Raw genomic sequence first — 22,979 nt, 5'->3', positions numbered from 1 at the left:
ATTATTAGTCCTTGACAACTCTCTTCTCTAGAGGTTAACCATGAAAAATATTTTGAAATTATAAAGACATAATTGACAGTATTTGTAGAAAAGACATATTTTAGACCATAAACATAGTGTGATTGATAATAAATAGATACCATGTTTTTCGAAAATATCATGCCCACATAAATAACACACACGTATGAAGCACAGAAATGATGAAATTATGTGCCCATGCATATGCCGAGTGTGCCTCATGACATTTCCAGAAGTGAATCTTGGTCTCATTCACCCTCATTCAGTAGTCCAGAAATGTTACTTTTGATCATATTTGTATATTAAAGGTATAAGCCATGGTGGTCAAATGGTCATGGATCAAGTTTGGTAGTAATACCTTAATTGGAAAACAATTGAAACCGTGCATTTGCTTCTATTAATTTAAGTAGGTAATTATATCCTCGTCACTTTTGAGTCATTAATCAGGACCTTGGACCTACTGATGGGTGGGTGTGGACCTACTGAAGCCTGTCCATAAATCACGTACCATCAGTTGGAAGTGTAAACAAAGCAAAGTCTGCACTGGCAAAAATGGCATCCAGTAGCTATCCATTGGAATCTCGATTCAATTTGCATTGACATAATTATCACAGTTGTCTTCCAACTCTGGCTGCATCTGTTTTCAGCTCTTCCATGTTCCCTGAGATGATTTTTACATAGCATGCCTGTCATTTAGCTCTGCTGCTAACCAAAGGGTCTGCAGTTCGAATTCACCAGCCACTTCTTGGAAACCCTAAGGAGCAGTTCTACTGTGTCCTATAGGGTCACTATGAGTTGGGTATCTACTCGAAGGCATGGGTTTGTTTTTTTTTTTTAATGGCCTGTCATTTATGCTTGAAACCTGGAGTGGAGCAGAGGGAAGCTGAGTGGAGTGAACAGGAAGAGATGAAAATCTGAGAAAAATCACCCAGATTAACTTGTCACATATTAAAGGAAAGTGAATAGACAACGAAGAATTTTGAGATAAGGCTTTAAAAATTTGAATAAGTTAGAAATCACTGAGTGTTTTTAAAAAGGTAAAACGACAGTAACAAATCCTTCTTAGAGTGAGAAGGGAGAACAAAAAGAAAATTAATTCAAGTTACGATTTGAAGCGTGCCTGAAGCTTTTAAAATTGACAGTTTAAATGCTGTTTTTCTTTCTTTGATATCACTTTAGGAGAGGTTCCTCTAAGGAACTAGTCTTCACAGTATTTCATTGGAAATGAAACTCTTCGCCTTCAGTGTTCTCAGTGTTTTAAAGGGCTCCCTGTGAGGGGGTGGAGGAGCAACTAAGCAAGCAGGACACTGTAACCCCCTTTCTTATTTCCGTCAGAGCAATTCCACTTAGGTAATTTATATTTCGGACTTGCTAGAAAATTGCCTTAAGAAAGGGTTCTCTGTGCAAAAGAGAAAGAAGACTGTCTGAAAAACTACTATAGAGAAACGGTTGTTATGACTGAAAAAAGGTAGATGCTACTTATCATATGAAAGAACTAAGACAAAGTTAGTAAAATTGGCCATTGAGGGGCCTTGATTTAACATCATCAAAGCATTTATATTGTGGTACTCTCCCAGCATAACATTTCATGGTAAAACTTTTTTTAAAAAATAAACAATTGAAAGTTATCTCAAATTCAATATTTGAAGATTTTAGAGAAAAATGGGACTATGACCTATTATTTCTTTTATATGCCCAAACATATTTTTCTATCTCCCATTTATCTTTTCCCAGGATGATTTCCTTAAAGAGAGAAGTGTATTTTATTTACAATCTACAATGTCCACATACAAGTAATACCAAAAGCCAAAAATCATTATTTTTAATAATGATGATGATTAAAATTATATAGATGAAGGAGGAGGTAGATGAACAGAAGAAATCCAGTTCAGAGAAGAAAAAAAAATTCTCTGGGGGAAAAATCGTCTGTAAAAAGTCATCTGTGGCATCAGAAGAAGCCCTGTTTGAAGGCTGGCTTCACCTAGTGTGTTGTTTGATTTGTCTGAGCCTCAGTGTCTTCAACTGTAAACTACGGTTAGTGATAACTTCTAACATATAGTGCCAGATACTTTTCTAAGCACTTTGAGAATTCAATTAATGAATATCTAAGCACTTAATATTCATTAATTCAATTCGCAGAAAACCTTGTAAAGTGTTTGCTGTTATTATTACCATGTTTCAGATGAGGAACCTGTAGAACAGGGCACTTAAGTACCTTGTCCAATGTCACATAGCTAATGTATTTTAAAGTTGGGATTCAAGCCCAGTCTGACTCTAAGGCTAAACTCTTTTTAAAAAATATTTTATTGTATTTTTTGTTGAAAGTGTACACAACACAGGTTCACATTCAATAATTTTTATACACATTGTTCAATGACATTGGTTACATTCTTCACATTGCGTCAGCATCCTCATTATTTCCATTCTAGTTGTTCCATTTCCAATAACCTAGTCTCCCTTTAGAGTAATTGTTGACCATTTGGTCTCACACAGATGATTTTTTAAAGGAATGTCATAGTACTCACAGGTGATATTCTTTATGAGCTAACCTGCCATTTAGCTTAAAGGTGTCTTCAGGGGATAATTCTCATTCAAGGTTTAAAGATTATCTCAGAGCAACAGTCTCAGCATTTCTCCAGTCTCAACTGGTCCAATAAACCTGGATTTTTTTTTCAAGAATTTTTGGTTCTGTTTCACATTTCTCTATCAGGATCCTTCCGTTGTGGCCCTGATTAGAACGTTCGGTAAAGGTAGCCGGGCACCATCTAGCTCTTCTGAACTCAAGGTAGAGGAGGCCCTGGTTCATGTAGGTAAGAAGTACCGTAGACTAGTTTCTTCTCTGAATCTTGGGTTTCTTTCTTTCTCTTTTGCTCCAACACATAGAGATCAATAGTTCTATCTTAAGTGGCTGCTCACAAGCTTTTAAGATCTCAGACACTAAACTAAGATGTAGAACATAAACTTTATGAACTATACTGTGCAATTGACCGAGTTGTCCCACGAGATTATGGCTCTAAGCCTTCAAACCAAGAAAACCAATCCAGTGAGGTGACTGGTTGTGTCTAAGAAGTATCAGTAACTGTGCCCTCTATTTGTTTTATTACATATATGTATAATATATATACATACATATATATGGCAGTGGGTATATATATATGCATACATACACACATATACATGTGTGTAAATATATTATACACACATATATATATACACATACACACACACATATACACACACTTTTTTTGTTGTTGTTGGAAGATTATATATGCCATAACGTTTACCAAAATATCCTTTTCATTGTGTACCACTTAATGGCATCGTTTACCTTGGTCAAGCCATGCACACTTCACCCACATTTGGTGTTACCTTTCCCGTCACCAAAAATAAAAAGTGTCAAAGGCAGTCACCCAATGTGAAAAGGAGCACTTGCTGAGCATCACTGACACTATTCATATTTTACTAACAGTTGAATAATCAGCGTATCACGAATTAACTTGCATTGCCTAAATCATGTATATATAGTGAGTGCTACATAATGTACTTTAATATACCAGTACAACCAGAATGCTTCTTAGAAGCAAGGATGGTGAGACTGCATCTTACATACTTTGGTCATGTTGTCAGAGGGGATCAGTCCCTGGAGAAGGACATCATGCTTGGCAGACTACATGGTCAGTGGAAAAGAGGAAGACCCTCAATGAGGTGGATTGACACAGTGGCTGCAACAATGAGCTCAAGCATAACAACGATTGTAAGGATGCCTCAGGACCGGGCAGTGTTTCATTCTGTTGTGCATAGGGTCGCTATGAGTTGGAACCAACTCGACAGCACCTAACAACAACAACAACACATAATATACTTGGCAGGTCTGTTTTAATTGAATTGAATAAAGATACAAATACTTTTTTGGCTGGTATATATTAAATTATTATATGGAGAAAAAATAAATAAAAAGCATTTACTACCTAGAGAATGATTTCCTTCCACTCTCCCCCAGCGCCCACCCCCCCCCACCCCAGGCTAAACTCTTAACAGGTAACTTATGTTGCCTGTCTGGGGAATTGAACCCAGACAATAAGTCTACAGTCTTTGCTTTTAGTCTCTAGGTCAATTAATTATCAAATCATTTATTCTACAGACATTTACTTGCATCTACTGTGTGCCAACTAGGAGCCCTGGTGGTGCAGTGGTTAAGAACTATAGCTGCTAACCATAAAGGTCAGCAGTTCAATCCACCAGCTGCTCCTTGGGAGCCCTATGGGGCAGTTCTACTCTATCCTATAGGGTCAGTATGAATCAGAATCAACTGGACAGCAATGGTTTTTTTTTTTTTTTTAAATAATTTTATTGTGCTTTAAGTGAAACTTTACAAATCAAGTCAGTCTCTCATACAAAAACCCATATACACCTTGCTACACACTCCCAATTACTCTCTCCCTAATGGGGCAGCCTGCTATCTCCCTCTACTCTCTCTTTTCATGTCCTTTCATCAGCTTCTAACCCCCTCTGCGCTCTCATCCTCCAGGTAGGAGATGCCAACATAGTCTCAAGTGTCCACCTGATCCAAGAAGCTCACTCCTCACCAGCATCCCTCTCCAACCCATTGTCCAGTCCAATCCATGTCTGAAGAGTTGGCTTCGGGAATGGTTCCTGTCCTGGGCCAACAGAAGGTCTGGGGGCCATGACCACCGGGGTCCTTCCAGTCTCAGTCAGACCATTAAGTCTGGTCTTATGAGAATTTGGGGTCTGCATTCCCACTGCTCTTCTGCTCCCTCAGGGGTTCTCTGTTGTGTTCCCTGTCAGGGCAGTCATCAGTTGTAGCCAGGCACCATCTAGTTCTTCTGGTCTCAGGATGATGTAGTGTCTGGTTCATGTGGCCCTTTCTGTCTCTTGGGCTCATAATCACCTTGTGTCCTTGGTGTTCTTCATTCTCCTTTGTTCTAGGTGGGTTGAGACCAACTGATGCATCTTAGATGGCCGCTTGCTAGCGTTTAAGACCCCAGACACCATTCTTCAAAGTGGGATGCAGAATGTTTTTTTTTAATAGATTTTATTATGCCAATTGACTGAGATGTCCCCTGAAACCATGGTCCCCAGACCCCTGCCCCTGCTACGCTGGCCTTCAAAGCATTCAGTTTATTTAGGAAACTTCTTTGCTTTTGGTTTAGTCCAATTGTGCTGACCTCCCCTGTACTGTGTGCTGTCTTTCCCTTCACCTACAGTAGTTCTTATCTCCTATCTCCCTCACCCCTTTCATAACCACAAAAGAATGTTTTCTTCTCAGTTTAAACTATTTCTCAAGTTCTTATAATAGTGGTCGTGTACAATATTTGTCCTTTTGCAACTGACTAATTTCACTCAGCATAATGCCTTCCAGCTTCCTGCATGTTATGAAATGTTTCACAGATTCCTCACTGTTCTTTATTGAGCAATGGGTTTTTATGTACCAATTAAGAAGCCCTGATGGTGCAGTGGTTAAGTGCTCCCACTCATCTGTTAACCAAAATGTCTGCGATTTGAACCCACCAGCTGCTCCTCAGGAGAAAGATGTGGTGGTTTGTTTCTGCAAAGATTACAGTCTTGGACACCCTATAGGGCAGTTCTATTCTGTCCCAAAGGGTAGCTGTAAGTCAGAATTGATTGAACGGCATTGGGATTAGTTTGGCATGTGTCAGCTACTGTTGAAAGGACTGAAGATACAGATGGGAATAAAAGTAGGAAAAATGATTACTCTCATAGCACTTACATTATAGCAAGGAAAAACAGAAAATAAACAAAAATCCATATAATATGTCAGGAGGTAGTGTTAAGAAGAAAAATAACTTTGCATATGGAAACTCGTATGATGGAGAAGGCTCCTGTTTACCTAGGTTGATTATAGAAGGCTCTTCTGACAGGGTTGTATTTGACAGAGATATGAATAAAATGAGTGAATCCTCTGGAGCAGTTAAAGAGATATGTACGTGAAAGTACCTACGACAGTGCCTATCTCATAACAGGGGCTTGGTAAATTGCACTTTCTTTTCCCTTTAGAGTTAAAGGAAATATTGAGAGGAAAACAGAAACTGACAGAAGGCAGGAGTCCCTGGGTGGTGCAAACACTCAAGTGTTCAGCTACTAACCAAAAGGTTGGAAGTTCAAATCCATCCAAATGTGCCTCAGAAAAAAGGCCTGGTGATCTACTTCCTAAAGAGTATAGCCATCGAAAACCCTATGGCGAACTTTTCTACTCTGACACACATGGGGTCTCCGTGAGCCAGAATTGACTCCACTGCAAGAGGATTTGGTTTTGAGGGGTTTTTTTCTTCACAGAAGACAAATTGTGTTGGGAAGGAATATAGCTTGTCCATTCCAACATTAAAAAAATAATGATAATAACAAATAAGTGTGATCAAAACTCCCCAAATTCCCTTGAAAATTTAAATATACAGAAGCAAATACATTTTAAACCAAGGTAAAACTTGTAAGCTGTGTCTGTCTATATAAAAGAGAGAGATACAGAGAGAATAAAAGGCGAGAGGAAAAGCTGGTCACCCAGTGAGACTGGGAGAGGAGAAGTTGGTAGGGACACTCAAAGGTTTCAGGAGAAAGTGCTGACAGACTTTTTAGCATTTTAGAGCAGGAAGTGTCTAATGTGCTAATAAATAATATGTCTGGCAGGTCAGAATTCAGAACTTCTGTACAGAGCTAGGAAGATGCGTATTTGACTGCTTCTGATTTTATCCCGCTCAATTAACGCCACATATATCACACAGCTCACCCAAGTCCTTAAATGACAGGTACAACTACCTTTATATTTTTAATGGGGCCATAACTATCCTAATGCCATGCAAAGAAATTGAAGTATCCTTTGGGAAAACAACGTGGACATTAAAATTCTATATGACTAACTGGAGAATAAATATGGAAATGTAATAGCTCTAAACTCCCTTTATAATATACAACTGTACATACCACGTCAAAGAATCTAACTTACTTAGGTACACGCAGTGTGCATTTAGGGGTGACTTTACATTTCACGGTTTCGGTATTAAATTAAAGTGAAATTTGTGTAAAAGTCAACCTGAAATTTAATACAGAACACAGGTGCAGGGATTGTAAAATAGTAATGACTTTGTATTTCTTGGCATGAACAGGTGGATCAGACCAAGTCAATGTTACCTTAGATTACTCGCCTGCTGTGATTTAAATTTGGCAGCCATTTACTGATACTCTCACCCATCATATGTAATATGTAGTTAAGAGATACAACTCTGGGAAGTTTGAGTAATGGAAGCTGGTGTATATAAATGTGCTTTTGTTTCTTAATAGTAACAGAAGTTCTTTGTAGGAGGAAATAATTGAGGAAACCCTAGTCCAGTAGAATGCTCTCTATTCCATTTATTTCAGGGCTTGATTAAACTTTTGCTTCCCCAGTAGAGCTTCTTGCCAGGGAATAGGCACCTCCCTCTCCACTCTTCCACCTTGTCCTTTACTTCACCCAATACTTTCAGCCTTGCTCTGCAAACCTCTGCGTATCATACACCTTAACCCAAGCTGCTGTACCTCTCTAAGCTGCTTTTCACATTACTGGATTTAGAAGGGAATTCTCCAACTTTAAACGTATAAGGCATGCAATATTTCAGTTGCATAATAAATCTTTTTAGCAGTGATCCTTCAAAATAGATCCAATTAGAACTGTGAAACTGGGAACCGTCAGAAGGAACAGCATGGTGGTCCTTTCGGTGCGTGAAACCTCTACTCTTCATCTCCTCCCTAAATTCCTCCACAAAATCCAGGCCTAAATTCATCTTGAAGGAGGTGGTAAATATTATGTCAGTAAATAGTATCTTGCACATTCAGAGGCTGATTCATTTTTTGAAGCATAGTACTATTACACTTAGTAAGTTAATAGTAAAACCAAATATGAATAATAAACATAGTCAAATCAAGCTCTTTAGAAGGGTGTAATTTCTCTGAGAATAAATACAACCATACCTATTTCCAAAAGACTAACTTACATAAAACTTCAAAGCAACATGCCTTTCTCAATAACAGAAAAAGCATAGTAGCTGTGGTTGGTTTGTTTTTAAATATATATTCAATATAAATTTTTAAATAACCATTCAGGTACAAGAATTTCATATTACAGTAACTAAGTAACATCAAAAAACATAGTGACTGATCACACCAGACATGATAAGGGTAATAGTACTGTAACTATGGAAACAATTTTGATCAAAAGTATTGTTAAGACACAGACCTTCCCTTGAGCATTGCTGTCTATGTTCACACCCTTTCTAGGTGTGGTACGACTTCTTCTCATTCCTTGTAAAACCTAAATACTAAATATACATAATACTTACAGTGCAGTGCACGTTCCACATAGTTCACACAGAGACAGATAGGCAACTTAATTTCAGAAAGCCACATTTCTGATTTTATAGCAGCCTCTATGGATCACTTATTCATTTAAATATCTTAACTCTCAGAGAAAACTTACTGCATATCCTGTCATGAAACTACAAAAGACACAATTTGTAATTACGAGACAGTGTTCCTTCCGTTGGGGCCCTGGTGGCGCAGTGGTTAAGAGCTTGGCTGCTAACCAAAATATCAGCAATTTGAATCCACCAGCTGAGACTTGGAAACCGCGTGGGGCAGTTCTACTGCGTCCTAAAGGGTCACTATGAGTCAGAATTGACTCAGTGGCAATAGGTTTTTGTTTAGTTTTGGTTCCTTCCTTTAAATGGTGACTGAAGCCTACAAATATGACTCTAAGAAAGTTTCTTTACTTCTAATGATATTCATTGTAATTTTTGAGATATAGTCCCAAGTCCAACAGGCTGTATTACTGCTCTTGTCAAGGGAGATAGTAGGCAAGTCTGGGAACTTGAATGTTAAATAGGGGTGGCTTTGTTGTATTTTCAGATCTCTGAATCACTTTCTAGACTCATTCCTGATCAGTCAATAAATGAATCAGGTTGCGCTGTGAAGCATCTACTATGTATGAGAGAAGCAAAATTCCCTGTCCCTAATTACTATCTAATTGGGTCGACATGTATATAGAATACATGTAATAAAATATAATCAAGTGATAAAAGGTATGCTGTAATTGGGCAGGACTAAATTAATTCAGAGAAGTGAATAGGCTACAAACGTTGGGGGAAACTTCAAGATCACCAGCCCTTGAAAGGTGAGCAAAAATGAAGAGTCAGGAAGAAAAGAAAGAACTTTCAGGAGGAGAAAGATACTTAGCCTTGGATGAAAGATTGATTTGATTGAAAATGTTCTCCAGAAGCAGAAAGGATTGTTCTGACCAGAGTTTAATGGAAAATAAGTTTAGGTTTGACTGGGACAGATAATAAAGGACTTTCAAATCCCATTAATAGATGGATCTGCAATAGCGAGTCTCTTGTCGTGAGCTTTTGTAAATTTTTCAGCAGGTATACGAAAACTATATATAAGAAAGTTTGACATAATGGATTGGAACGGTGAGAAAATAAAGTTCTTGCACCATGCAGGCAGGTAGATTTTTTTCCATTCCCAAAATACAATTATAGCAAGGAGTTAATGGCCTGTGGAGAAAAAAGTTGGCAAGGCCATCTAAAGCAAAGGAAGAAAGGTTGCCGGGTAGTACAAATAGCTTACACTCAGCTGATAAACAAAAGGTTGGTGGTTTGAACCAACCCAAAGGTTAACGTGTTGCCATTGAGTCAATTCCGACTCATAGAGACCCTATAGGACAGAGCAGAACTGCCCCAGAGAGCTTCCGAGGAGTGGCTGGTGAATTCAAACTGCTGACCTTTTGGTTAGCAGCCCAGCTCTTAACTACTATGTCGCCAGGGAACCAAAGATTACAGTTCAGAAAACCCTATGGAGCTGTTCTACTCTGTAACACGTGGAGTCTCCTAAATCACAAATCAACAACAAAAGCAAAATCAACAAAAGGAAGAGATCATTACTCTGAACTAATAGTTATAGACTAATGGAAGCATTAAAAAGATGTGTAAAGTTTATTGGACCAGCCAAACAGATATACTACCTGGCTCCCAATTGTCTACTGCCAGTTTGGACTATAGTGTTATTCTGCCTGGAATGTGCTTCCTCTTCCTTGCTACCTATAAAACCTATAGTACCTGATATTTACAGAGTGTTTTATAGTTATGACCTTGTGAAATTGCTAATATTGTTTTTTTTAATAATTTTTATTGTGCTTTAAGTGAAAGTATATAAATCAAGTCAGTCTGTCACATATAAGCTTATATACACCTTACTCCATACTCCCACTTACTCTCCCCCTGATGAGTTAGCCCGCTCCCTCCTTCCAGTCTCTCCTTTCATGACGATTTTGCCAGTTTCTAACCAACCCTCTCTACCCTACTATCTCCCCTCCAGACAGGAGATGCCAACACAGTCTCAAGTGTCCACCTGATACAAGTAACTCACTCTTCATCAGCATCTCTCTCCAACCCATTGTCCAGTCTCTTCCATGTCTGATGAGTTGTCCTCAGGAATGGTTTCTGTCCTGGGCCAACAGAAGGTTTGGGGACCATGACCTCTGGGATTCCTCTAGTCTCAGTCAGACCATTAAGTCTGGTCTTCTTCTGAGAATTTGGGGTCTGCATCCCACTGATCTCCTGCTCCTTCAGGGGTTCTCTGTTGTGCTCCCTGTCAGGGCAGTCATCGGTTGTGGCCAGGCACTATCTAGTTCTTCTGGTCTCAGGATGATGTAAGTCTCTGGTTCATGTGGCCCTTTCTGTCTTTTGGGCTCATAGTTATTGTGTGACCTTGGTGTTCTTCATTCTCCTTTGATCCAGGTGGGTTGAGACCAATTGATGCACCTTAGGTGGTGGATTGTTAGCATTTAAGACCCCAGACGCCACATTTCAAAGTGGGATGCAGAATGTTTTCATAATAGAATTATTTTGCCAATTGACTTAGAAGTCCCCTTAAGCCATAGTCCCCAAACCCCTGCCCTTGCTCCGCTGACCTTTGAAGCATTCAGTTTATCCTGGAAACTTCTTTGCTTTTGGTCCAGTCCAGTTGAGCTGACCTTCCCTGTATTGAGTATTGTCCTTCCCTTTACCTAAAGTAGTTCTTATCTACTAATTAATCAGTAAATAACCCTCTCCAACCCTCCCTCCCTCCCCCACCTTGTAACCACAAAAGAATGTGTTCTTCTCAGTTTATACTATTTCTCAAGATCTTATAATAGTGGTCTTATACAATATTTGTCCTTTTGCCTCTGACTAATTTCACTCAGTATAATGCCTTCCAGGTTCCTCCATGTTATGAAATGTTTCACAGATTCGTCACTGTTCTTTATCGATGTGTAGTATTCTATTGAGTGAATATACCACAATTAATTTAACCATTCATCCATTGATGGACACCTTGGTTGCTTCCAGCTTTTTGATATTGTAAACAGAGCTGCAATAAACATGGGTGTGCATATATCTGTTCCTGTAAAGGCTCTTATTTCTCTAGGGTATATTCCGAGGAGTGAGATTTCTGGGTTGTATGGTAGTCCTATTTCTAACTTTTTAGGAAAACGCCAGATAGATTTCCAAAGTGGTTGTACCATTTTACATTCCCACCAGCAGTGTATAAGAGTTCCAATCTCTCTGCAGCCTCTCCAACATTTATTATTTTGTGTTTTTTGGATTAATGCCAGCCTTGTTGGAGTGAGATGGAATCTCATCGTAGTTTTCATTTGCATTTCTCTAATGGCTAATGATCGAGAGCATTTTCTCATGTATCTGTTAGCTACCTGAATATCTTCTTTAGTGAGGTGCGTGTTCATATCCTTTGCCCACTTTTTGATTGAGTTGTTTGTCTTTCTGTGGTTGAGTTTTAGCAGAATCATATAGATTTTAGAGATCAGGCACTGGTCGGAGACGTCATAGCTGAAAATTCTTTCCCAATCTGTGGGTGGTCTTTTTACTCTTTTGGCGAAGTCTTTAGATGAGCATAGGTGTTTGATTTTTAGGAGCTCCCAGTTATCTGGTTTCTCTTCGTCATTTTTGGTAATGTTTTGTGTTCTGTTTATGCCTTGTATTAGGGCTGCTAAAGTTGTCCCTATTTTTTCTTCCATGATCTTTATCATTTTAGTTTCTATGTTTAGGTCTTTGATCCACTTGGAGTCAGTTTTTGTGCATGGTGTGAGGTATGGGTCCCGTTTCAGTGTTTTGCAAATGGATATCCAGTTATGCCAGCACCATTTGTTAAAAAGACTATCTTTTCCCCAATTAACTGACACCGGGCCTTTGTCAAATATCAACTGCTCCTATGTGGATGGATTTGTATCTGGGATCTCAATTCTGTTCCATTGGTCTATGTGCCTGTTGTTGTACCAGTACCAGGCTGTTTTGACTACTGTGGCTGTATAATAGGTTCTAAAATCAGGTAGAGTGAGGCCTCCCACTTTGTTCTTCTTTTTCAGTAATGCTTTTCTTATCCGGGGCTTCTTTCCCTTTCATATGAAGTTGGTGATTTGTTTCTCCATCACATTAAAAAATGCCATTGGAATTTGGATCAGAAGTGCATTGTATGTTTAGATGGCTTTTGGTAGAACAGACATTTTTGCTATGTTAAGTCTTCCTATCCATGAGCAAGGTATGTTTTTCCACTTAAGCAGGTCCTTTTTAGTTTCTTGCAGTAGTACTTTGTAGTTTTCTTTGTATAGGTCTTTTACATCCTTGGTAAGATTTATTCCTAAGTATTTTATCTTCTTGGGGGCTACTATGAATGGTATTAATTTGGTGATTTCCTCTTTGATGTTCTTTTTGTTGATGTAGAGGAATCCAAGTGATTTTTGTATGTTTATCTTATAACCTGAGACTCTGCCAAACTCTCCTATTAGTTTCAATAGTTTTCTGGAGGATTCCTTAGGGTTTTCTGTGTATAAGATCATGTCATCTGCAAATAGAGATAATTTTACTTCCTCCTTGCCAATCCAGATGCCCTTTATTTTTTTGTCTAGCCTAATTGCTCTGGCTAGGACCTCTAGCACAATGTTGAATAAGAGCGGTGATAAAGGGCATCCTTGTCTGGTTCCCGTTCTCAAGGGAAATGCTTTCAGGCTGTCTCCATTTAGAGTGATGTTGGCTGTTGGCTTTGTATAAGAAAAATGCCGTTTATTATGTTGAGGAATTTTCCTTCAATTCCTATTTTGCTGAGAGTTTTTATCATAAATGGGTGTTGGACTTTGTCAAATGCCTTTTCTGCATCAATTGATAAGATCATGTGGTTTTTGTCTTTTGTTTTGTTTATATGGTGGATTACCATAATGGTTTTTCTAATATTAAACCAGCCTTGCATAAACAGACAGGGCCCCCCAATATGATTCCTCAGGCCAAAAAGCGAGGCAGGCAGAAGCAGACATCCTGAGCAAAGTGCCCTGGCCCTGCCCCAGCCCTGACATTGCTCTCCTCCTACTCTGGGGTCAAGGGCCCCTGGGGCCACAAAGCACACTGTCTGCTCAGAGCCTGAAGCCCTGGCCCCAGTCCCCTAGCCAGACACAAGGGTAAGGGGTGAGCCAGCCCTTGTTGAGGGGACAGAGTGTTGGGGTCCTATGAAGCTCTGGTTTAGGTCTGGTATAAATCCTACTTGGTCGTGGTGGATTATTTTTTTGATATGTTGTTGAATTCTATTGGCTAGAATTTTGTTGAGGATTTTTGCATCTATGTTCATGAGGTATTTAGGTCTGTAATTTTCTTTTTTTGTGATGTCTTTACCTGGTTTTGGTATCAGGGGTATGGTGGCTTCATAGAATGAATTAGGTAGTATTTCGTCATTTTCTATGCTTTGAAATACCTTTAGTAGTAGTGGTGTTAACTCTTCTCTGAAAGTTTGGTAGAACTCTGCAGTGAAGCCGTCCGGGCCAGGGCTTTTTTTTTTTTGTTGGGAGTTTTTTGATTACCTTTTCAATCTCTGTTTTTGTAATGGGTCTATTTATTTGTTCTACTTCTGATTGTGTTAGTTTAGGTAGGTAGTGTTTTCTAGGAATTCATCCATTTCTTCTAGGTTTGCAAATTTGTTAGAGTACAATTTTTCGTAATAATCTGATATGATTCTTTTAATTTCAGTTGGGTCTGTTATGATGTGGCCCATCTCGTTGCTTATTCGGGTTATTTGTTTCCTTTCCTGTATTTCTTTAGTCAGTCTGGCCAATGGTTTATCAATTTTGTTAATTTTTCAAAGAACCAGCTTTTGGCTTTGTTAATTCTTTCAATTGTTTTTCTGTTCTCTATTTCATTTAGTTCAGCTTTAATTTTTATTATTTGTTTTCTTCTGGTGCCTGATGGATTCTTTTGTTGCTCACTTTCTATTTGTTCGAGTTGTAAGGACAGTTCTCTGATTTTGGCTCTTTCTTCTTTTTGTATGTGTGCATTTATCGATATAAATTCACCTCCGAGCACTGCTTTTGCTGTGTCCCAGAGGTTTTGATAGGAACTGTTTTCATTCTCATTGCATTCTATGAATTTCTTTATTCCCTCCTTAATGTCTTCTACAACCCAGTCTTTTTCCAGCAGGGTATTGTTCAGTTTCCAAGTATTTGATTTCTTTTCCCTAACTTTTCTGTTATTGATTTCCACTTTTATGGCCTATGGTCTGAAAAGATGCTTTGTAATATTTTGATGTTTTAGATTCTGCAAAGGTTTGTTTTATGACCCAATATGTGGTCTGTTTTAGAGAATGTTCCATATGCGCTAGAAAAAAAAGTATACTTTGCAGCAGTTGGGTGGAGTGTTCTGTATAAGTCAATGAGGTCAAGTTGGTTGATTGTAGCAATTAGGTCTTCTGTGTCTCTATTGAGCTGCTTACTGGAAGTCCTGTCCTTCTGCAAAAGTGGTGTGTTGAAGTCTCCTACTACAATTGTGGAGGTGTCTAACTCACTTTTCAGTTCTGTTAAAGTTTGTTTTTTGTATCTTGCAGCCCTGTCATTGGATGCATGAATATTTAATATGGTTATATCTTCCTGGTCAATTGTCCCTTTAATCATTATGTAGTGTCCTTCTTTATCCTTTGTGGTGGATTTAACTTTAAAGTCTATTTTGTCAGAAATTAATATTGCTACTCCTGCTCTTTTTTGCTTGTTGTTTGCTTGATATATTTTTTCTATCCTTTGAGTTTTAGTTTGTTTGTGTCTCTAAGTCTAAGGTGTGTCTCTCGTAGGCAGCATATAGACGGATCATGTTTCTTTACCCAGTTTGAGACTCTCTTTTTATTGGTGTATTTAGTCCATTTACATTCAGCATAATTATAGATAAGTATGTGTTTAGTGCTGTCATTTTGATGCCTTTTTATGTGTGTTGTTGACAATTTCATTTTTCCACTTACTTTTTTGTGCTGAGACATTTTTCTTTGTAAATTGTGTGTTCCTCATTTTCATAGTATGTGACCTCATGTTTTGCTGAGTCGTTATGTTTTTCTTGGTTTTTATTTTGAGTTATGGATTTGTTATACCTCTTTGTGGTTAATATTTACCCCTATTTTTCTAAGTAAGAACATAACTTGTATTGTCCTATATCGCCTTGTTTCCCTCTCCATATGACAGTTCTATGCCACCTGTATTAGGTCCCTCTTTTTGATTATTGTGATCTTTTACATATTGACTTCAATGATTGCCTGTTTTGAGCATTTTTTTCTTTTTAAAATTAATCTTGATTTGTTTTTGTGATTTCCCTATTTGAGTTGATATCAGGATGTTCTGTTCTGTGACCTTGTGTTGTGCTGGTATCTGATATTATTATTTTTCTGACCAATTTCCTTTAGTATTTCTTATAGCTTTGGTTTGGTTTTTGCAAATTCTCTAAGCTTGTGTTTATCTGTAAATGTTTTAATTTCGCCTTCATATTTTAGAGAGCGTTTTGCTGGATATATGATCCTTGGCTGGCAGTTTTTCTCCTTCAGTGCTCTATATATGTCATCCCATTGCCTTCTTGACTGCATTGTTTCTGCTGAGTAGTCTGAATTTATACTTATTGATTGTCCTTTGTAGGAGACCTTTCTTTTATCCCTGGCTGCTTTTAAAATTTTCTCTTTATCTTTGGTTTTGGCAAGTTTGATGATAATATGTCTTGGTGTTTTTCTTTTTGAATCAATCTTAAATGGCATTCGATGAGTATCTTGGACAGATATCCTTTCATCTTTCATGATGTCAGGGAAGTTTTCTGCCAACAGATCTTCAACTATTCTCTCTGTATTTTCTGTTGTCCCTCCTTGTTCTGGGACTCCAATCACACACAAGTTATTCTTCTTGATAGAGTCTCACATGATTCTTAGGGTTTCTTCATTTTTTAAAATTCTTTTATCGGATTTTTTTCAGCTATATTGGTCGATTCCCTTGTCCTCCAGATCCCCCACCCTGCATTCCAATTGCTCAAGTCTGCTTCTCTGACTTCCTATTGAGTTGTGTAATTCTGTAATTTTACTGTTAATCTTTTGGATTTCTGAGTGCTGTCTCTCTATGGATTCTTGCAACTTATTAATTTTTTCACTATGTTCTTGAATAATCTTTTTGAGTTCTTCAACTGCTTTATCAGTGTGTTGCTTGGCTTTTTCTGTAGATTGCCTTATTTCATTTCTGACATCATCCCTGATGTCTTGAAGCATTCTGTAAATTAGTTTTTTATATTCTGCATCTGGCAATTCCAGGATCGTATCTTAATTTGGAAAGATTTTGATTCTTTAGTTTGGGGAGTTGTAGAAACAATCATGGTCTGCTTCTTTATGTGGTTTGATATCGACTGCTGTTTCCAAGCCATCTCTAAGATATCGTAGTGATTTATTCTATATTTGCTCACTGAGTCTTATCTTGTTTTGTTTTCTTTCAATATACATAGATGGGCTGCTAGATTGCACTGTCTTGATTGTTGTAGCCCTTGAATCACTTATGTCCTATTACCAGCTGGTTTGGGCTGTTACCAGATATATAAGCCTAAGAGTCCATTCACTATTCTTGAGTAGAATCTGATTTTGGGTCATCAAGTGTGTGGTGCAGACTGTCACCTATCCACTTAGAGAATTAATGGTGATAGTTGTGTGCACCAGATTCTAGTAGCAGCAGGGGTTCACACTCCAGGGGGGCAAGATGCTGACAGGCTTCCCCCAAGTGCCAGTGAGGTAGGTGTGTCTCTATTCCTAAAGCATTTTGGTGGGTGGGCTCTGCAGCTGTACCTTAGGCCCCCAATGCAAGTACTTCTACGGCTTGGTAGGTGTCACCCTCCTTAGATCCCTAAGGCAGGAGGCTAGGTGGTCTGGGGGGAGCTTCAGCCCTCAGTTCCCTGTTGTGGGTCAGTGAGGGCTCTGTTAAATACAGAGAGATATCAGACCTGAGAAACTTGTCTTTCCAGTAATCCGCTAAAACAATTACAGTCAGATCCCTATCAGAATTGCCTTTGCATTATAATAGCCACCTTGTTCCCTGCAAGGATGAAAGCCCAAGACTGTGGATCACATATGTTTGGCTGGAGCTGGTTCTGTGTTTTTAGTCCAATTAGGGAAGGATTTTTGGCCCCTGGGTTTTTTGTAGCTGTTTCTCTCAGGCCAGGAGAATGGGTTAGGAAAAGACCAAAAAAAAGAAAAACCCCAGCGCAGTTTACTCTCTGGCTCAGGAAATTCCAATGTTAATGAAGCCGCCTGGGAAGGAGAGGGGAGGGTTCAGATAAATAGGAGAGAGTAGCACCCCAGAATATAGACAAAGTTACTTATCTTGCTTGGGATGACTGTTTTATCTGAGATTCCCGAAGGGTGTGTTGACTGTGTGCCCTGGTGGGGTAGAGATTGCCCCCGAGGGTCAGGCCTGCGTCCTGTGCTTGTGCTGTCTCAGAAGCTGTGGTCAGTTCCTCCACTCCCAATCCAAAGCCCAGCACCAAGGTTCTCCAGCTGGGACGCCGCACTCCAGGCTCCAAAACCAGTCACTGCCTCCCGATGACTTCTTCTCCTGTCAGCCGTGTCGCTGCTCTGTCTGCGTGCACTGGCTGAGCTTCCCCCGAGGTCACTTCTGGGGGCTAGGGCTGCGTCCCGTGTTTGTGCCGTCTCAGGATGCCGTGCTCAGCTCCCCTGCACCCAATCCAAAGCCTGGCACCAAGGTTTACTGACTGGGACTCTGTCTCCAGGCTCCGAAAACAGTCGCTGCTTCCCCATGGTTGTTTGTTCTCAGTCTCTGTCACTCAGGTCAACTCTTTAGATCTGTGTTTGATGGTCAGTGTTCGTAGATTGTCATGTATGTGATCGATTCACTTGTTTTTCTGAGTCTTTGTTGCAAGAGGGATCCAAGGTAGCTTCTACCTTGTCAGCCATCTTGGCTCCGCCCTCTGCTAATATTTTTTAAAGATGGGTCCAAAAAAAAACCCAAACCTGTTGCTCTCGAGTCAATTTTGACTCATAGCAACCCCGTAGGACAGAGTAGAAATGCCCCATAGGATTTCCAAGAAGCGCCTGGTGGATTCAAACTGCTGACCTTTTGGTTAGCAGCCATAATCTGAACCACTACACCACCAAAGATAGGTCTAGAAGGGAGTAATTTGCTCAGTCACATAATCTGAGATGAGATCCATATCGCTTGATAACAACTCTAGCTTTCAGGTCTCTAATGTCTCCAAAAAAATAGCCTTCGATGAACCAAAGGAATCTATAATTATGTAGCTCCACTATAAAATGATTCCTGGGAATTGTTGGTTGATGGTAGCTATTCCTATGTTGACATATCCACCTGCTAGGTTAGAGATAAAGCTGGGCTGAGTTGCCATCTTTTTACTCAGTCTTTCTTTGGTTTATGAGCTTTACACCTTACACTTTCCCACTGTATGTTGATGAAAAACTCACCTATTTCCTCTTTGGCTTTATGCTTAGAGAAAGGCACAGTTGAATGGCCTCTCAAGGGGTCTAAAATCTGGCGTAAATATGTGTTGTTTGCACACAGATACTGTTTTCTAGGCTGAGTGCCCAGGTTCATGTGCTCCTCAGCTGGATGCTTTATGAATGTAATATTTGGCTTCCTGTTCTTTAAAAGGGACAACTCCATTTTAAGACAAGGCATAGATCTATATCTGAAGGGTAAAATTTGTAATTCTGAGCCTTTTGTGCTGTGCATTCATTTGCTTAGTAGAACACAGAACATTCCTTGCATGCTGTGGGGCTACCCTGAGGAATGGGACCTTTCTGTGGTTCATATTTACACACGTTGTTTTGGCAATGCTTTAATATAACAAAATTATGGGAAAAAGAAGAAAATTATATGTATGGGGAAGTGAAACAATATGCCAGTTTTTTACCCAAGGTTTAGTTTAAGTGGTTGTTTCAATAATTTTTGTTAGTGGAGTTTGGGGTATATGTTTTATATCCAGCTAATGTGCTTCAGCTAATAATGGGCATGAAACACTGGTGTGCGTGTGATGTGTTTATGAAAGAGCATGAGGTAGAGACAGGGAGACACAGAGAGACAAAGGAAGAGGGACAGGGAGAATACTATTTGACTTTTCTCTTATTCTTTCCCTGACTGGAACATAAATTACCTGAAGAAAAATAAGTATTCAGTCCTAACTGAATGGAGCAGATATCATGAAACAGTCCTACCTACTCTAAGGTGCCCCCTTCTATCATTACAAATCACCAGCAGGAGGCATATTTTTCTTGTGATTCATTTCAATTCAATCTCATAAAAATTGTGTTCCTCTATTTATGGCACTGTGAGAGATACTACTATGGATGAAAAGATGAATAGAAGCTTAATCAGGACAAACGGAGAAAAAGAATGACAGTCACAGTGAGCCATCTCTACAAAGAAACGGACTTTTATTAAGGCAAGACACACTGGGTACGATGCTCTGTACTACTGTAGCATAGTGCGGAATGGAGAGGGCAGGTTTGGATGAAACTAATAAAGTAGTAAGAGAGTATATTGTACGGTATTCAAAAGAATTCAGAATATATTCCGGTCTGTTCCATCTGGGGGACCCACAGTTAAAATTCTTCTCTAGAACTAGAACCTTGTGTTTTAGTTTCTGGCCTCATATGTCTCTGCAGTCCGCACAGTCTTAGTTATCTAGGGCTGCTGTAGCAAATACCACAAGTGGATGGCTTTAAAAGAGAAATTTATTCTCTCACAGTCTAGGAGGATAGAAATCCAAATTCATGGTGTCAGCTCCAGGTGAAGCCTTTCTCTTTGTGTTGGCTCTGGTGGAAGGTCCTTGTCATCAATCTTTCCCTGGCCTAGGGTCTTCTCAGCTCAGGGACCCTAGGTCCAAAGGACGCAGTGTTCTTCTGGCTCTTCTTTCTTGGTGGTATGAGCTCCCTGTGTCTCTCTGCTTGCTTCTCTCTTTTATATTTTGAAAGAGACTGGCTCAAGATATAACCTAATCTTGTAGATTGAATCCTGACTCGTTAACTGCCGCTAATCTCACCTCGTTAATGTCATAGAGGCAGGATTTACAAGACATAGGAAAATCACATCAGATGACAAAATAGTGGACAATCACACAATACTGGGAATCAGGGACTACCAAGTTGACACACATTTTTGGGGGGACACAATTCAATCCATACACCCACCACTCTGAAATAATGGATGGGAGAAGCAAGGCAACATCCTTAATCTGCCTTTACCATCAGGTTTACAATGTTGTAGGATGCAGTACTAGTGCCTAATAGCTTCAATTTGGATATTGGCTTTTTCACTTAACAAAGTTTCAAGTTCCTGGATTTTGAGTCAACTTCGGGTGCAGACACAAGCAGTGTCTTCCTTAACAAAGCTGTATTTTCTTTCATCTCTGCTTGAAGACTGGTTCATTCTAACTTGAATTCATTGCTCTTATATGGTATTGGTGAAAGTTTCAAGAAGCAGTTAGCACACATCAACATTCTGATTTTTTCCCACTTATTTACCTAAGGCTACATCCTTGGCTGACACTTGATCAACCTTCCAAACTATAGTAGGCAATATGTTGACAAAATGCTTTGCCATTTCTTAATAAGGTCACCAGGTTCTCTCCACCCCTACTAAGTCAATACCACATTTTACGTTTTGTTATTTGTATTCCACTCCAAGGTACCAGATTTTCATAGTTAATAGAAATAGAAATAATAAATAAACATGGAAAAATTTCAATTTTGTTAGTTTTCAAAGGGTTATTTTTAAAATAATAACAATATCGCCCTTTAGAAAAATTATAAAAACTCGTAAAATAAGCAATAACAAAAATGAAGTAAAATCGGCACTCTCATTCATGCATACTGGCAAAACCATGCTTTAATTGAGCAATATAAATCAAGATTATAATTAATATATTTTGATATTATAATATTCCTTATAATATTTTGATATTATAATATTCATGAAAATGATTCCAAGAAATAATAAACTTAAAAACTATTGTATGATTTGTTTCCTGTAGCACTATTTATGATTGCAAAATTAAGAGCAATGTGAGTATTAAAATGAAGAAAAATGGATAAGAAAACCATGGCACATCTATTCATCTATTGTTTAAAGTAAAAAGCCAGGATATAAAATTACATGTGCACAATAACTGCAAGCAAATAAAATTCTGTAAGTAAAATTATTGGATGGAATTATAGTTATTCTGTTGAATGATGATATATCGTTCTCCTCTAATTTTCATTTTTTTTTGTCCAGGAAAAATACATTAAAAAAAATTATGATCTGCATACCGATATGATTTCCCTTTAAAACACAATAATGCAACCTATATTTTTAGAATAGTTTAAAAGGAGGATATTACTATAATCTGGAGGTTAGTGTAGATGTGACATTATTCTCTGCGTGTTTGGCTTTATGCTGCCTGTAGAATAGTTGCATTCACCCTTTTAGTTTTTTAATTATTTTCTATAGCTTATTTACTGAAACTCATACATAAACTGCCAATAATTATTTTTCTTACATTACAGAGAAGCATATCAAACTGATTTTCAGTAAATCTCTGAAAGTGTGCAGGGCACAGTTGAAAATTTTTTCCTTAACAATATGCACAAACCGTCCAGGATATTCCTTCACATACAATGATTTTCTATTTCTATTCTTATTCTTTGCTTTTCTTACTCTGGGCTCCTTCCGTTTTCTCAATTCTGCCAAACTATTTCTGGGATATTTAAAACAACTTTCTTTTCTTTTAAACTTGTTCACAAAGTGGTTTTATTATAGATAATAGGGGATAGTAAAGATATATATTTTATTGGTAGGAGATCAAAAATAAAATTGAGTAGTTAAAAAAGACCAGACATATTTGACACACACATATTGGTTAATTTCCCTGGTTTGGGAGACTGTTACCTCATTTTACTTAGTTCTATAGTTTTTACTCTTTACTGATTTTTTTTAAATTTTAATCTGTAGGTCTCTGATATACACTGCAGTTCTCCTTCATTTTAATGCTTTTATAAAAATACTAAGGAGCCTTAGTGGCACAGTGGTTAAGCGCTGGGCTGCTAACTGAAAGGTCAGCAGTTCAACCATGGAAAGATGTGGCAGTCTGCTTCTTTAAAGATTTACAGCCTTGGTAACCCTATGTGGCAATTCTACTCTGTCCTATAGAGGTCACTATGAGTTGGAATCAACTACATTGTCTACCGCCATACCACACTGAAAGCACGTGATCTCCTCTGATCCTGGAAGCTAAGCAGGGTGGGACCTGGTTAGTACTTGGATGGGAGACTGCCTGCAAATACCGGGTGCTGTAGGCTTAGGAAACCCTGGTGGTGCAGTGGTTAAGACCTACAGCTACTAACCAAAAGGTCAGCAGTTCAAATCCACCAGGCGCTCCTTGGAAACCCTATGGGGCAGCTCTACCCTGTCCTATAGGGACACTATGAGTCGGAATCAACTTCACAGCAACAGGTTTTTTGTTTGTTTGTTTTTGTTCTTTCTCGGACAGATTTCCGGCCTTACACAGTTTCTGGCTCTCGCAGGCTTTATTGTATATGCAAATGTGAAAGACCAAAAATAGCTTAAAAAA

General features: G+C 38.7%; 1 pseudogene; it reads left to right on the top strand.

Annotated features, from left to right (window-relative positions):
- Positions 1-22,588: 22,588 nt before the first annotated feature.
- LOC126076630 (uncharacterized) lies at positions 22,589-22,707 on the top strand (annotated as a pseudogene).
- Positions 22,708-22,979: the final 272 nt, after the last annotated feature.

This window comes from Elephas maximus, chromosome 4 (assembly GCF_024166365.1).
Source record: "Elephas maximus indicus isolate mEleMax1 chromosome 4, mEleMax1 primary haplotype, whole genome shotgun sequence".
Lineage (NCBI taxonomy): Eukaryota > Metazoa > Chordata > Mammalia > Proboscidea > Elephantidae > Elephas > Elephas maximus.
Note: the sequence above shows the minus strand (reverse complement) of the source record. Positions and strands in the feature narration are given on the sequence as shown.